This window comes from Armigeres subalbatus, chromosome 2 (genome assembly GCF_024139115.2).
Source record: "Armigeres subalbatus isolate Guangzhou_Male chromosome 2, GZ_Asu_2, whole genome shotgun sequence".
NCBI lineage: Eukaryota > Metazoa > Arthropoda > Insecta > Diptera > Culicidae > Armigeres > Armigeres subalbatus.
In genome coordinates, this window is record NC_085140.1 from 325,283,730 (window position 1) to 325,297,975 (window position 14,246).

General features: G+C 42.8%; 1 protein-coding gene across 2 annotated transcripts in view; it reads right to left on the reverse strand.

Annotated features, from left to right (window-relative positions):
- Positions 1-14,246, reverse strand: part of LOC134212719 (uncharacterized) — an 863,774-nt gene that overhangs the window by 465,399 nt on the left and 384,129 nt on the right. The window lies entirely within an intron of this gene.

The window sequence follows — 14,246 nt, forward strand, 5'->3', positions numbered from 1 at the left end:
AAGAACAAAATGCCAAAAAAAAAGAAAATTATGAATAATTAGAAGATAATAGTCGTTTTTGGGCTGCAAAATAAATCAAGGTGGGAGCGCCCGACAGAGCTCTGGTCCCCACAAGTTCCTATCTCACGCTTCCACGGGTCGTCCGATGACAAAAGCTAAGGGTTGTGTACTTAGCTGGTAGTGCAGTCTGGGCACTGTTGTCTTTCTGACATCAGCTAGAGTGAAAAGGTACGGCTCGAGCGTCTGTGAACCAGGAGGTGCGACTCAAACAGCGTCTGCCTGGAACCCAGCGGCTGAATTACGAAATGCTGTATTGCGTCAGCTATACCTAAGGTGGCAGCCCCATCATCGCGATGTAGGTAACGCGACCCCGGTAAGGTAGCTTACTGTAGCCTCTCAAATACCACGAAAAATGGAGATAGAAGAAAAGAGAACGTTATTTTTGGCAATCGACCCGGCAACGAAATAAGAACTATGATTGGAAACTCGGTACCTGGAATGTCAGGAAGGACCCTAAATGATCCTGGACGAGTGAGCCTTCTGGCTCGCGAACTACAGAAGGTTGGACTTAGAGTGAACGTGGCCGCTATTCAAGAAGTCCGATGGCCTAGATCCGGAGAACGTGAATTCCGAGCCGTGAACCCCACGACCAACACTGCATTCAAGTATAACATCTATCACAGTGGCGGCGAAAAAAGCAGAGCATGGAGTTGAATTCGTAGTGATGGGCAAGCAGATGAAGCAAGTGATGCGGTGGAAACCCATTAGCGAACGCATCTGTGTGTTGAGGATACGGGGCAAATTCTTCAATTACAGCCTAATCAATGTTTACGCACCGACGATAATTCCGATGACGTGAAGAACACGTTTCATGAATGTCTTGATAAAGCCTATGGAGAGTGCCCAAAGCATGACGTGAAAATTGTTATCGGAGACGCTAACGCTCAGGTCGGTAGAGAGGACCTTTTCCGTCCTATAATTCCAATGACAACGGCCTACGGCTAGTAAATTTCGCTGCTGCCAGAGGGATGGCCATCAGTAGCACCTATTTTGCACGAAAGAATATCCGAAAGCACACCTGGAGACACCCAAATGGTGAAGCTTGCAATCAGATAGACCATGTTCTGGTGGATGGGTGCCATTTCTCGAATGTTATCGATGTGCGGACAATCAGAGGTCCGAACATTGACTCTGATCACTACCTCGTTGTCAGTAAAATTCGATCACGGTTGTCAACTGTATCGAATGAAAGATCACAGCGAACGATGCGTTACAATATCCAGCGATTGTCGGCGGAAGGAGTATCGGCTGAGTACCGCCAGAAGCTCGACGAACGGATAAGTGCAATCAACGTTAGCGACAACATCAACGATCTATGGGAGTCGATCCATGGAGCGGTGAGCACAACAGCACGAGAAGTGGTAGGGACTGCACAGAGGCGACCCAGGACGGGTTGGTTCGATGTGGAGTGTCAGAGAGTGACAGAGGAACGTTGCCAGAAGCCGGATGTTGGTGTCAGGTACCCGGTCGAATAGAGATCGAATGAAGCAAGAGCAGCCAAAAAACGAACCCACCGCAGGAAGAAGAAAGAATATGAAGAACAAGTGATTAGCGAGGGGCAGAAAAAAAAATGCCTGCTGGTTGGACGACCTCATCTGCCCTCTCTATAAGAAAGGGCACAGACTGGAGTGCGCTAATTACCGAGGAATAACCCTCCTTAATTCGGCGTACAAAATTATGCCCCGTATTCTGTTCAACAGATTGAGACCGCTTGAAGAGTCCTTCGTCGGCGAATACCAAACAGGTTTCGTGAGGGCCGATCAACGACGGATCAGATGTTTACCCTGAAACAAATCCTTGATAAATTCCGGGAGTACAACATGCAGACAAATTATTTGTTTATTGATTTCAAGGCGGCGTACGATTCAGCGAAACGGAATGAATTATGGCAAATGATGCTTGAACATGGTTTTCCGACGAAACTGATACGGCTGATTCGTATAACGTTGGACGGATCGAAATTAAGTGTAAGGGTTGCGGCTGAAATATCGACGTCATTTGTTATCTTGGATGGATTAAAGCAGGGTGATGCACTCTCGAATCTACTGTTCAATATAGCGCTCGAGGGAGCGATTAGGAGAGCTGGCGTGCAAAGAAGCGGTATCATTATCACAAGATCGCATATGCTCCTGGGTTTTGCGGACGATATCGATATTATCGAAATTGATCGCCGTGCCGTGGAAGAGGCTTTTGTGCCTTTTAAGAGGGAGACAGCGAGGATTAGACTCACGATCAATACCAGCAAAACGGAGTACATGGTCGCTGGCAATCAACGTGGGTTCATTAATGGTGGTGGTAGCGAAATGGTGCTGGATGGTGAAAATTTTAAAGTGGTAGAAGAATTTGTGTATCTTGGAACATTAGTGACGTGCGATAATGATGTTACCCGCGAGGTGAAAAGGCGTATTGCAGCTGCAAATAGGGCTTATTACGGACTTCATAACCAGCTTAAGTTCCGTAGTCTGCAAACGAAAACAAAACTCGCGCTGTATACTTCTCTGATTCTTCCGGTGGCTTTATACGGCCATGAGACATGGACGTTAAAGGAGGCTGATCGAAGAGCTTCCGGAGTGTTTGAGCGTAAGGTGCTGCGGACAATACTTGGCGGTAAGCAAAAGAACGGTATCTGGCGACGTCGCATGAATCACGAATTGTACCAGGTATATAAAGGGCTGGATATTTTTAAGCTTATACAACACGGCAGACTACGGTGGGCTGATCACGTTGTTTGTATGCCGGAAGAACGTCAAGCGAAGATAATATTTAGTAGAGAACCCGGAAGAGGCCGCAGGTTTCGTGGAAGTCCGCGTACACGATTGCTTTTTGCAGTTGAAGAGGACCTGAGGGCGCTCAATGTTCAGGGCGACTGGAAGCGATTGGCCCAGGATCGAGTCCAGTGGAGAAGGATACTCCATTCGGCGTAGGTTCATCGAAGAGCTGTAGCCCATCAAGTATCAATTAAGTTGGAGTCGAAAAAATCCAACTCGGGAGTGAGTTGGTCGATGGCCGAAATCGTCATCGGTCCTAGTTGGGTCAAGAAAATCCAACTCGGGAGTGAGTGAGTTGGTCAAGAAAATCCAACTCGGGAGTGAGCTGGTCGATGGCCGGAGTCATTATCGGACCTATTTGGGGTCCTGAAAATCCTACTCTGGAGTTAGTTGGTCGATGGCCGAAATCGTCATCGGACATAGTTGGGTCAAGAAAATCCAACTCGGGAGTGAGCTGGTCGATGGCCGGAGTCATCATCGGACCTAATTGGGGTCCAGAAAATCCAACTCGGGAGTGAGCTGGTCGATGGCCGGAGTCATCATCGGACCTATTTGGGGTCCAGAAAATCCAACTCGGGAGTGAGCTGGTCGATGGCCGGAGTCATCATCGGACCTAATTGGGGTCCAGAAAATCCAACTCTGGAGTGAGTTGGTCGATGGCCAAAATCGTCATCGGACCTAGTTGGGTCAAGAAAATCCAACTCGGGAGTGAGCTGGTCGATGGCCGGAATGGTTATCGGTCCTAGTTTGGTCAAGAAAATCCAACTCGGGAGTCATCATCGGACCTAATTGGGGTCCAGAAAATCCAACTCGGGAGTGAGCTGGTCGATGACCGGAGTCATCATAGGACCTGTTTGGGGTCCAGAAAATCCAACTAGGGAGTGAGCTGGTCGATGGCCGGAGTCATAATCGGACCTAATTGGGGCCAGAAAATCCAACTCTGGAGCTAGTTGGTCGATGGCCGAAATCGTCATCGGACATAGTTGGGTCAAGAAAATCCAACTCGGAAGTGAGCTGGTCGATGGCCGGAGTCATCTTCTTCTTCTTATTGGCATTACATCCCCACACTGGGACAGAGCCGCCTCGCAGCTTAGTGTTCATTAAGCACTTCCACAGTTATTAACTGCGAGGTTTCTAAACCAGGTTACCATTTTTGCATTCGTATATCATGAGGCTAACACGATGATACTTTTATGCCCAGGGAAGTCGAGACAATTTCCAATCCGAAAATTGCCTAGACTGGCACCGGGAATCGAACCCAGCCACCCTCAGCATGGTATTGCTTTGTAGCCGCGCGTCTTACCGCACGGCTAAGGAGGGTCCATCGTCATCAGACCTAGTTGGGTCAAGAAAATCCAACTCGGGAGTGAGCCGGTCGATGGCCGGAGTCATCATCGGACCTAATTGGGGTCCAGAAAAACCAACTCGGGAGTGAGCTGGTCGATGGCCGGAGTCATTATCGGACCTATTTGGGGTCCTGAAAATCCTACTCTGGAGTTAGTTGGTCGATGCCCAAAATCGTCATCGGACCTAGTTGGGTCAAGAAAATCCAACTCGGGAGTGACCTGGTCGGTGGCCGGAATGGTTATCGGTCCTAGTTTGGTCAAGAAAATCCAACTCGGGAGTCATCATCGGACCTAATTGGGGTCCAGAAAATCCAACTCGGGAGTGAGCTGGTCGATGGCCGGAGTCATCATCGGACCTAATTGGGGTCCAGAAAATCCAACTCTGGAGCTAGTTGGTCGATGGCCGAAATCGTCATCGGACCTAGTTGGGTCAAGAAAATCCAACTCGGGAATGAGCTGGTCGATGGCCGGAGTCATCATCGGACCTAATTTGGGGTCCAGAAAATCCAACTCGGTAGTGAGCTGGTTGATGGCCGGAGTCTTTAGCGGACCTCTGCCAACTCTGGAGTTAGTTGGTCGATGGCCAAAATCGTCATCGGACCTAGTTGGGTCAAGAAAATCCAACTCGGGAGTGAGCTGGTCGATGGCCGGAATGGTTATCGGTCCTAGTTTGGTCAAGAAAATCCAACTCGGGAGTCATCATCGGACCTAATTGGGGTCCAGAAAATCCAACTCTGGAGCTAGTTGGTCGATGACCGAAATCGTCATCGGACCTAGTTGGGTCAAGAAAATCCAATTCGGGAGTGAGCTGGTCGATGGCCGAAGTCATTATCGGACCTAATTGGGGTCCAGAAAATCCAACTCGGGAGTGAGTTCGTCGATGGCCGAAATCGTTATCGGTTCTAGTTGGGTCAAGAAAATCGATGGCCGGAATCGTCATTGGTCCTAGTTGGGTCAAGAAAATCCAACTTGGGGGTGTTTTGGTCGATGGCCGGATTCGTACAAATCTGGGTACTTTGCGAATTGGCCTGGAATTCTGTAAGAATATTTCTATAAGGGTCGAACATAATGCTGCGTCATCGTTGATTTCAACATCTACGCCTATGAAGTGGATCCAGCCATATGCGATTAAGTTCAAGACGGCGATGGCGCAAAATTATATCAAACCTTTAAGGACAAGCCTCCCGAAATCTAAAATTAAATGCACTTGCGTTTTCAAGGGCACATCATTCAAAACGGAAGCAACGCACAATTGTCATTTTCATTATTTCACGCATGTAGTGATGCAGCAAAGCCAGAATAACGAAAATGACAGTTGTGCTCTGCTTCCGTATTGAGTGGAGTGCCTTTGAAAACGCGGGTGTATTCAGTTTTGGATTCTGGGAGGCTTGTCCTTAAGACGCTATTGCAGTAGCGGTCGACGGGTTGAAGAAGACATTTCGTTTATTTATTTCTTACTTGTCTATTAGTAAATCATTGAAACAAACAACTCTATGTACCATTTTTTAAGTATGCCAGTCATTAAATTAAGGAAATACATTTTCTATTTCTTTTGCCTTAATTAGACACGTCAATATAAAGCTTCCTTTGTCACGGAGTTGTACACAAGCACATTTGTGTAAACAACCACGTTGCTGTCGTAAAGGGAATGAAGCTTAACAGAACCTCCTCAAGCCCACTCCATGTGACACAACCACTACAGCACGTCCTACCTCCACTAAATACCAACAACATGCGTAAATCATTCCGTAAATGAGCACCATAAAACAGGGTAGAGGCGTCATCGACTCGGTATATGATGGGGCATATTATCAGCCATCAGCTTAGCAGTAACAGAGCCGCAGAAGCAGACCGGCATCGCCGGGGAGAACCCACAAATGGCACGCAATCGCCGGCCGGTGGTAGTCGATGGTCGAAAGCTATTGTCAAAGCAAAACGAGCAGCAGCGCCAGCAGTCCTCATCACGATGAACATTGCTAATTGTTACCGACGGAGCCATTTAGATTTCGCTCGGAAGCTTTCGGACACCCTCTTCAGCACTTGTCTATTGTTCAGAAGGGCTCACGCACGAGCCACGAGTGGACAGGTGCGCGCCATATTGTTAACGCTGTAATGGGTGCGATTACGAACCGATGTGACCCTAATAACAGAGTGGATGAATAAATAAAACAAAGCCTGTGAATTATGAAAAATGTGCTTCCTAGTTGACGGAGTGTAAACTGATTGATGGGTTGTTGAAATGAATATAATTTATCAACTAACATTCAATTTCCTTTTGATTGTCACATTCCTGTTGTCAGCAAACATCAATAGAGTAAGAAACAGTGAAAAGTAGATGTTAGACAAGCCACTTAAAAATTGATTCCGACTGACCCGAAATTATCTAGAACTGGTTGCAATGCGATGTTAGTTGTAAAACTAGAAAATTCGATCTATTGCGTAAGCCCTTTTCTCCGAGACAGAGGCAAAATAGCACGGGAACTGTGCAGCTCGTTGTTTGCACCCCAAAAGCAACGGTGAGAATTTGTTCCGGGTGCTACGCAGCACGAGGGGCAGGGCTTAAAGCACAAGCATGTGAAACGGATTACGGGCAGGCTTTCGGGCGCACACGGGAAAGTGGCGTGGAAATCCCTCTCGGAAAGCCTTGGCTTAAGTTCAGTCCGTAGTACCAACACGGTACGGCAGCACAATGCCCAGCAGCGAAAGCCTGGAGAAAAGGCCAGAGAATTAATAGATTGAGGTTATAAAATGCCTTTATGGAAATTGATGAGCTTATGTTTATTACGTGTGCGGGATAAGCGATGGGCGGTTTGCTGTGGGTTAAATTGAGGTAGGTTTGAATGCTTGATCCCTTGTCTGAGCGTTTAGCTCATTATGTTGAATGATGGTAGTAAAATTTGTTTATGTTTCATCTTGTGATGACTTTCATGGCAGCATGTGCGGTATGCTATCTGTTCAATGTAGTCCAAGTTCTCTTCAAATTTTGGTCTCCAAATCACAACACTAACAATTTTCTTTTTATTGACTATCCTTACTTCATTTATAAGACGTTCCTCGTTATACAAGTTGACATATCATTCAGAACGAAATCCCTTTTATTATCATGTAAATTTATGCTGAAGAAAAACTCAACCAAAGTTCTCCATATGAAGGATACTTGAGGTGATCGAAAATTTATTCATCTTCCACTCTTCTGCTCGGAGCAAATAATATCTTTATTCGATCCATTTTCGACCGAAAGGCATCTGGATACGACACTCGAGTAACAATCCGTTCATTGACAGCGCCCAAATTCGTACTAAGCCAAAAATTGAAGCTGCTTTTAAAGCTATCAATGTAACACATTTGTTGAGCTTGCTGTTGTCGGCTGTACTGCTCTGCTCTGCTGCTTGAAACTGAACGGTTACGACGATGCGGTAGAGGGTCGTTGTGGGAATGGCTATGAGGTGGTACAAAACATATTCAAATTTCTGGCGTTCGCTCTCTTGTGAACCGAGAAAGAAGTTGTTGTGAAAGGAGATGCTTCCCAGAGATATGCGGGGTGTCGTCGCCGCCGATGATGGAAGCAACAGCAACATACAAATCACATTCCATTCGTCGTAATCGTCCTCGTCTTCTTCGTATGGCGTTTCTCGTAATAGTATTGAATATCAGAAGGCGCTGTGTGTAGGAGCTGGTGTGATGTGATAAATGGATGGGAAATCGTTTTGAGCTCGTTATGTGAGACGTAATTTAAAAACTTTGATTTATCCACCTAGCGATATTACTTTCTTTTGGCGTAAACTACGTCTAAGTGGAAGGCAGGGTGTGGATACAGGGTGTAAATTGGAAATTTCCAAATTCGAGACCGTCGTGTTTCCTACAAAAGTCGTTGTTCTACAAAATTCTTGAGTTTATGACAAATGATTGGTAATTTATTATATTATTATTCCTCTTTTTTCCCTGGAAATTTGACTAATATAATTGTCCATGTGCGATTTACCGTTAAATTCTTAAAAATCAGGAGCTGAACATTTGTCATAAATTTGCACGTTAAGATTTCTTCAAGCAAGTTTCTTCAAAAAAATTTTGTTCGGAAATGTATGAAGATTTTTTCGTTTGTTTGAGAAACTACATATGTACACGCACTTTGAAAAACAATTGAGAAGTACTGCTTGCAGTTTTCTAACTGGAAGTGTCCCAGGATACTGAGTTTTGCCAAAAACTATTGATCTGTATCGATAAAATCAAAAGATTCGGAGCCAATTTGTTCAAAAACATTTTTTTGTTGTTTTCTCGGAATTGTGAAAAATGGATATACGCAGTATCTCAAACAAATGATTCAATTCTTGTACGGTTGTCTTATCCACCTTATCTAGTTTCCTGTAATTTTCTAGTTTGTTATGTTTCTAGGGACCCTAATTTTTTTTTTTACTAGATCAGCTGGAGTACGGATGCTATCATTTAAAATGTAGAAGAAATGAATAATTTACCGATTAAGAAGAACTTCAAAACGGAAATCAACCCAGTTTGTTCCTTCAAGACCTTCAAGCCCTTTCGTATTATGTAGAATACAAATTAGTTTGATGCAGACGTTCTAGGTTCTCCAAATTGTTCTGGAATTCAGATCATTTGGTCTACAAGGTCAACTACGCCTGGTTTCAAACCGAAATCAACCCAGCATGTCCAAGTCCCTAGAGCCTTCGCGTATTATGAACAATCCGGATTAGTTATCATTGCCCCAAAAGGTTTTGCGTAGTTATCGTCGGGCGGTCGTGTCTTGAACGCAACCCTTCTGATTTTTCGTGATGAGAGAAGACACATAGGGTAAAGGATGTATTTTGGACCACCCTTACGAGGGCTCTTATTTTGGACCACCAAGAGGAATTTGCACTCAGTGGTCCAAAATATGAGCCGTCGAAATGGTGGTCCAAAATACCTCCCTTACCCTACATCTGTGGATCGCCGACATGAAGCTTTTGCACAAAACAAGTGTTTGCGTATTCGATGTAAACTCGTTGCCAATTGGATACTTTTATTCATACACAAATACGCACGTACAGATATCATCTAAATTCGATAGACTGATTCGATTGGTACATGCATTTAATTTCGTGGATGTTCTTATGAAAATCTTTGTTTCAATGAGGCAGTATAGCCTTCCGCTACAACTTTATTGATCGATAAAGGCGAGAACTTCATATTCATACATAATTGAGAAACTTGAACTCGGATTTTTTTCGACTGCGAAGAAAATAAATAAAGCTAGTTTACAATTGAATCTATTTCGCTTTGAAATGAGGCTCAGATTTTTATTTGTATTTATTGAAATATATCATCCGACCTTTTTTTCAATTTTAATAATCATTGCCGACATTTAAATTGCCGTTCAAATTGTTACGACTAAGACAGGTACTGTAAACCAGCGAAATTAAATCGTCTTTGTTCAACGTTAGCATCACACTGACAAGCAGTTAGCGAAAGGGTTCGTGAAATCAAATTTTTATCGCCGTATGTGACCCAAGGTTCCGAGCGCCTGCGACAAAAGAAGAGCAGACAGCACACGTACTCGCAATTTAGAGCGAAAGTTTGGAAATAGGAGCAATTTCCGTCAATGGGTCCAGTCGAAAGGCGTACGCGTAGTTGTGAGCAGAATTCCTAATGCAGCGCTTCCGTACGGACCAGCCACCATTGACGTTGCCTTAGCAGCGATAAAGCGCTTTTCCCTCCATAAAACAGCATAAAACCTGTGATTTATTAGCACCCGTGTCGCCCCTTCCGTTCCAACCGCAAGTTTTGAGTTCTCACTTTTTCCCTGTGCTTGTTTGGCATCATCCGCCAGTCGGCCCCTGAGTAAGAAGTAGGTACCTACTAACCACCGAGAATGATTTATTCATTGTTTTCGAACAGAATCACGCGTAGAAAATTCGAAGTAATGGGGCGAAAAAGACTTTTTCCCTAAACATCAGAGCCGACCAGCAATGCACAGTGGGTTCAGTCTGGCAATGGATGGACATCATTCAAATTTATGACTAAAAATGTTCATGGTTTTCCACAGAAAATTCTTTCGTATTTATACGACAAATTTCCTTAGGTTTTCACGAAAAATTATTTAGAACTTCCTTACTAGATGCTGCGGCTAAATACTCAGAATTTCGTCTGAAAATGCTTCTCATTTTCTTAGGTAACTCTACTGAACTTTCACGGGAAATTATGTCGCGTTTGATAGAGAAGTTTTTCTAATTTCATACAAAAAAAATCTTCAAAATATTCACGGGATACTATTCCGAATCTTCAATTCTGAACTGTCCTTCTGCTCCTGAATGAAGAACAACATCAGGTCCCAATGGGGTCTCCAGTAGCCTTGCGAGCAAAGGTGTAGGATTGAAAATCCAAAGACGGCGAGTTCAATTCTCGGTCAACTCCCTGGGCATAGTACATCCATTGTACTTGCCACACAAGATACATACTCATGCAATGACGGGTGTAGAAAAACTTTCAATTAATAACTGAGGAAATGCTAATATAATACTAAGTTGAAAAGCTGGCCAAGTTGCAGTTGGAATGTATAGTCAGTAAAGAAGAAGATCAGGTCCCGATAGGAATTGAACCGTTTGTTCGAGAAACTGCATATGTAACATTTTTGGCCAAAATGAGATTTTTATATATTCTGAATCCTCGTCCAAAAATACGTATTCTGGCAAAAAATACGATAAAAAAAATTTGTTTAGGAATGTATGAAAAAAATTTCGTTTGTTTGAGAAACTACATATGTCCACGTACTTTGAAGAGCAATTGTGGAGTACTGCTTACATTTTTTGCACTGTGCCCCAGGGTGTTGAGTTTTGTCAAAAAACTATTGATCTGTATCGTAGAAATTGAAAGATTCGGTGCAAATTTGTTCAAAAACAGTTTTTTGTTGTTTTCTCGAAATAGTGTAAAATGGACTTATGCAGTTTCTCAAACAAATGATTCAATTGTTATTCCATGATCAAAAACCTTCCTCAAAAGCCTCATTGTACCTATCCCCAAAATCAACATTTCCACCCGAGATTTCACGAAGTAAGGTAAGGACGGAATATGCCCTAGCTAAGAAAGGTTACTTTAATGTCTTAGCAGTAACGATATCAACGGGTACTTTTGCCTCATGCAACAGTTAAACAATATAGCCAGCTGATGCCATCTTCAAATTGTAGAAAATCTTAACCATATTGAAAATATTAACATTTCCAAAAAGTGTGGGTGCCTCTTCCACTACCGGCTTATTTCACTGAGCCCTTGTGTCTCCAAGTTGGTGGGGAGGCTAGTGAATCGGCGGCCGAAGGCAGATTAGAAGCTGACCGGCAACCTCTGCATTTGTCTGAAATTTCCGCCTGTTCATGTTATGATTGGTAATCAAAGTTCCGGATTCGATTTATGTATCTCGTGCTTGATAGTCCTTCATTCTACCACATCACCATTTAACACTTCGAAGGGACTGCATGTTGTCTCACCATAAAACCATACGATTATGAAGTTTTGTACTCGGGTTTCCTGTTACTTGACCATCACATGCAACATGCACCATCACCGGAATAAATTGTGAGTTGTCAAAAAGTTTAACGATGCTAAATCAAACATAAAGATACACTCAACTTATCTGTAGCTTTATTTAAACAAACAATCCAATTTTGAAAGACGCATTGAAGTAACATGGTGAAAAATGTGCAACTTAATGATTTTGTTTCGTGCATTGCATAATATTATTGAAGCATTGATCACAATTCGAACATTTTGGACATCTTGATGCATCTTTTTCGAACTTTGATGTTTTTCCAACGCCTTTAATAAAACTGAATAGAAACAAGGTGCTTCTTGGAAGATGTTACGTTTGCTACTTGGGTATAAGTGATCGGGCTCTCCAGTTCTCGTCCCTCTTAATATCAACCACCGATTTCAACAAGGTCAGCAAAGGTGCCTCGCACTTCCCTAATTCCATTACTCTCGCCTCATCTGTACAGCCATACATTTCCAGGTATTTACTGCAGCAATACAAGAACAAAATAAGGCTTTCAACTTTTTTCTTCTGAATTACCATGGCCAGAGGGAATGAAAGGTGTAACCGTGGCAATTGGGGTTAGTCTACTGTCTCAAGCGATTTCATTTTATCCCTGGATTTTTACGGTATCTCCTTCAATTTTGCATATGACACTCCTCGAGGAGTGAGAGTCATCCACCTTACTTCTGTCCTATGCTTTCTTCATGTAGACTGGATGATTAATTATTTCTGTGATGTCCGCATGTTTGAAAAAAGAAGTGACGAAATTGATGCTGGAATATGGGTTCAGTGAGATGGAGAACGGAACAGTTCATCTACTTAAGGATATTAAAAAAATCAACAGCATGTAGGTATGTAAACATAACACCATATGGAGACGCATGGTCCATTTGTGTAATGATTTATCTTGTGACTAAACTTTTTGTGCCAATTTCATCACATCCGTTCTAACATTTTCAGCGTCACGTCCCAGTTTTAGCAAAATATTCTTTTGGGACTTTTTTTTTTCAAATTTTTCACGGGAACATCTACTTTGAAGTTTCGAAGGGAAGTTTTTCAGGATTACCAAGACAAAAATCTGTATGATCCACAGTCGCGAATATGCTTGCTACGCCTGCAAAGCTAGTTTTCCCATCAAAACAATAAACCTATCACCGCACCCTCGCCCCGCGTTTGCAAAACTTAACAGAATCTGAAAGATATGTGATAACGAATGAATCGAAAAGTCAGTACAAACCTGGCGAAAAACACACATATCGTATGTTGCGGTGGAGTTGATCTTTATTGAAATCTTCTAAAATTTTACAGAGACCGTCGTCTGTTTTCTATTTTTCTGGGAGTTACTTTACTCCAGTTCACGGTGGGGAAGGTATAGCAATTGAATGTGACCCAAATATGCACACACACGTTTGGCTGGGTTAGTTGGTCGGTCGCTCGGTCACTGATGGAGTCGTTTTTTTTCTGTCTGAATGGTTTGTATCACAGGCGCAACGAAAGCGTCCACAGATGTTTATGATGGGTTACGTGGATTTATCTGAACTAGAGGGTCTTGTTTCCCGGACTATAAAAAATCCCGGGATCCGGGATTAAATTTTTTGTTATCCCGGGATATCCCGGGATCCCGGGATAAAAATAAAAATACTTGCAAATTTCAATTTCATATATTTATTACATTTTTAAGAATGGTAAAATATGTATCAGGTCAATTTACTAACGACTCGCCCCTTGTCTACTCGCTTGCAATCCGGTGGGTGGCACGACGCCATGTTTTTGCAGCCATGTTTTTTTTTGTTTTTGCATATTTGCAACATCTCAGTGTAAAATTCATGATAGTATGTGTTTTGTTTACTAACATCACATATCAATCTCTTTAGGATACAAAACTGTCGGTGGGATACGATCGCGCAATGTTGGCTGTAAAACAAACCTACTGTGTGAGATCGGGATGCCACCGGGCTGCTTGTAATACGGTTTAATAAATGTTAAGGCGTTGATGCTTGAATCCGACAATAAATAATTCTTATTAGTTATTTGAGAATTAAAATCAGAGAACACCCGCTCGCTCAACCGGTGATTGGTAGATTTTCAAACAATTATGTATAAGATCCTACCAAAACCTGTATAAGAACTGGGCATATGCGAAAACGCTAGATTCTTTTATAAATATTATATGAACCTTACAATTTCGCAAGCTTCTTACAATTTTTGTTTGTAATCTTATATTGTATAAGAATCTAACAATGTTGCATATGCCCAGTTCTTATACAAGTTTTGGTAAGTTCTATACAGAAGTGTATGAAAATCTAACAGTCGCTGGTTGGGTATATCAATCGAAGTGGTTTTAATGGACTTCAATGCCATGAAAACCTTTTCCCGACTCGATACTAGTTCATCAGTTACTTCAAACAGAGCATGCTCCTTATTGATGAAATTATTCAAGCTACGACGCATTTCTCTGTTTTTGGTCCATAGCTTACAACTCTTCTATGGAGATGAAGCCTTGTTCCCGTCAGATTCAGAAAATGATGTGTGGATCGGAACTTCAAAAAAATTAAA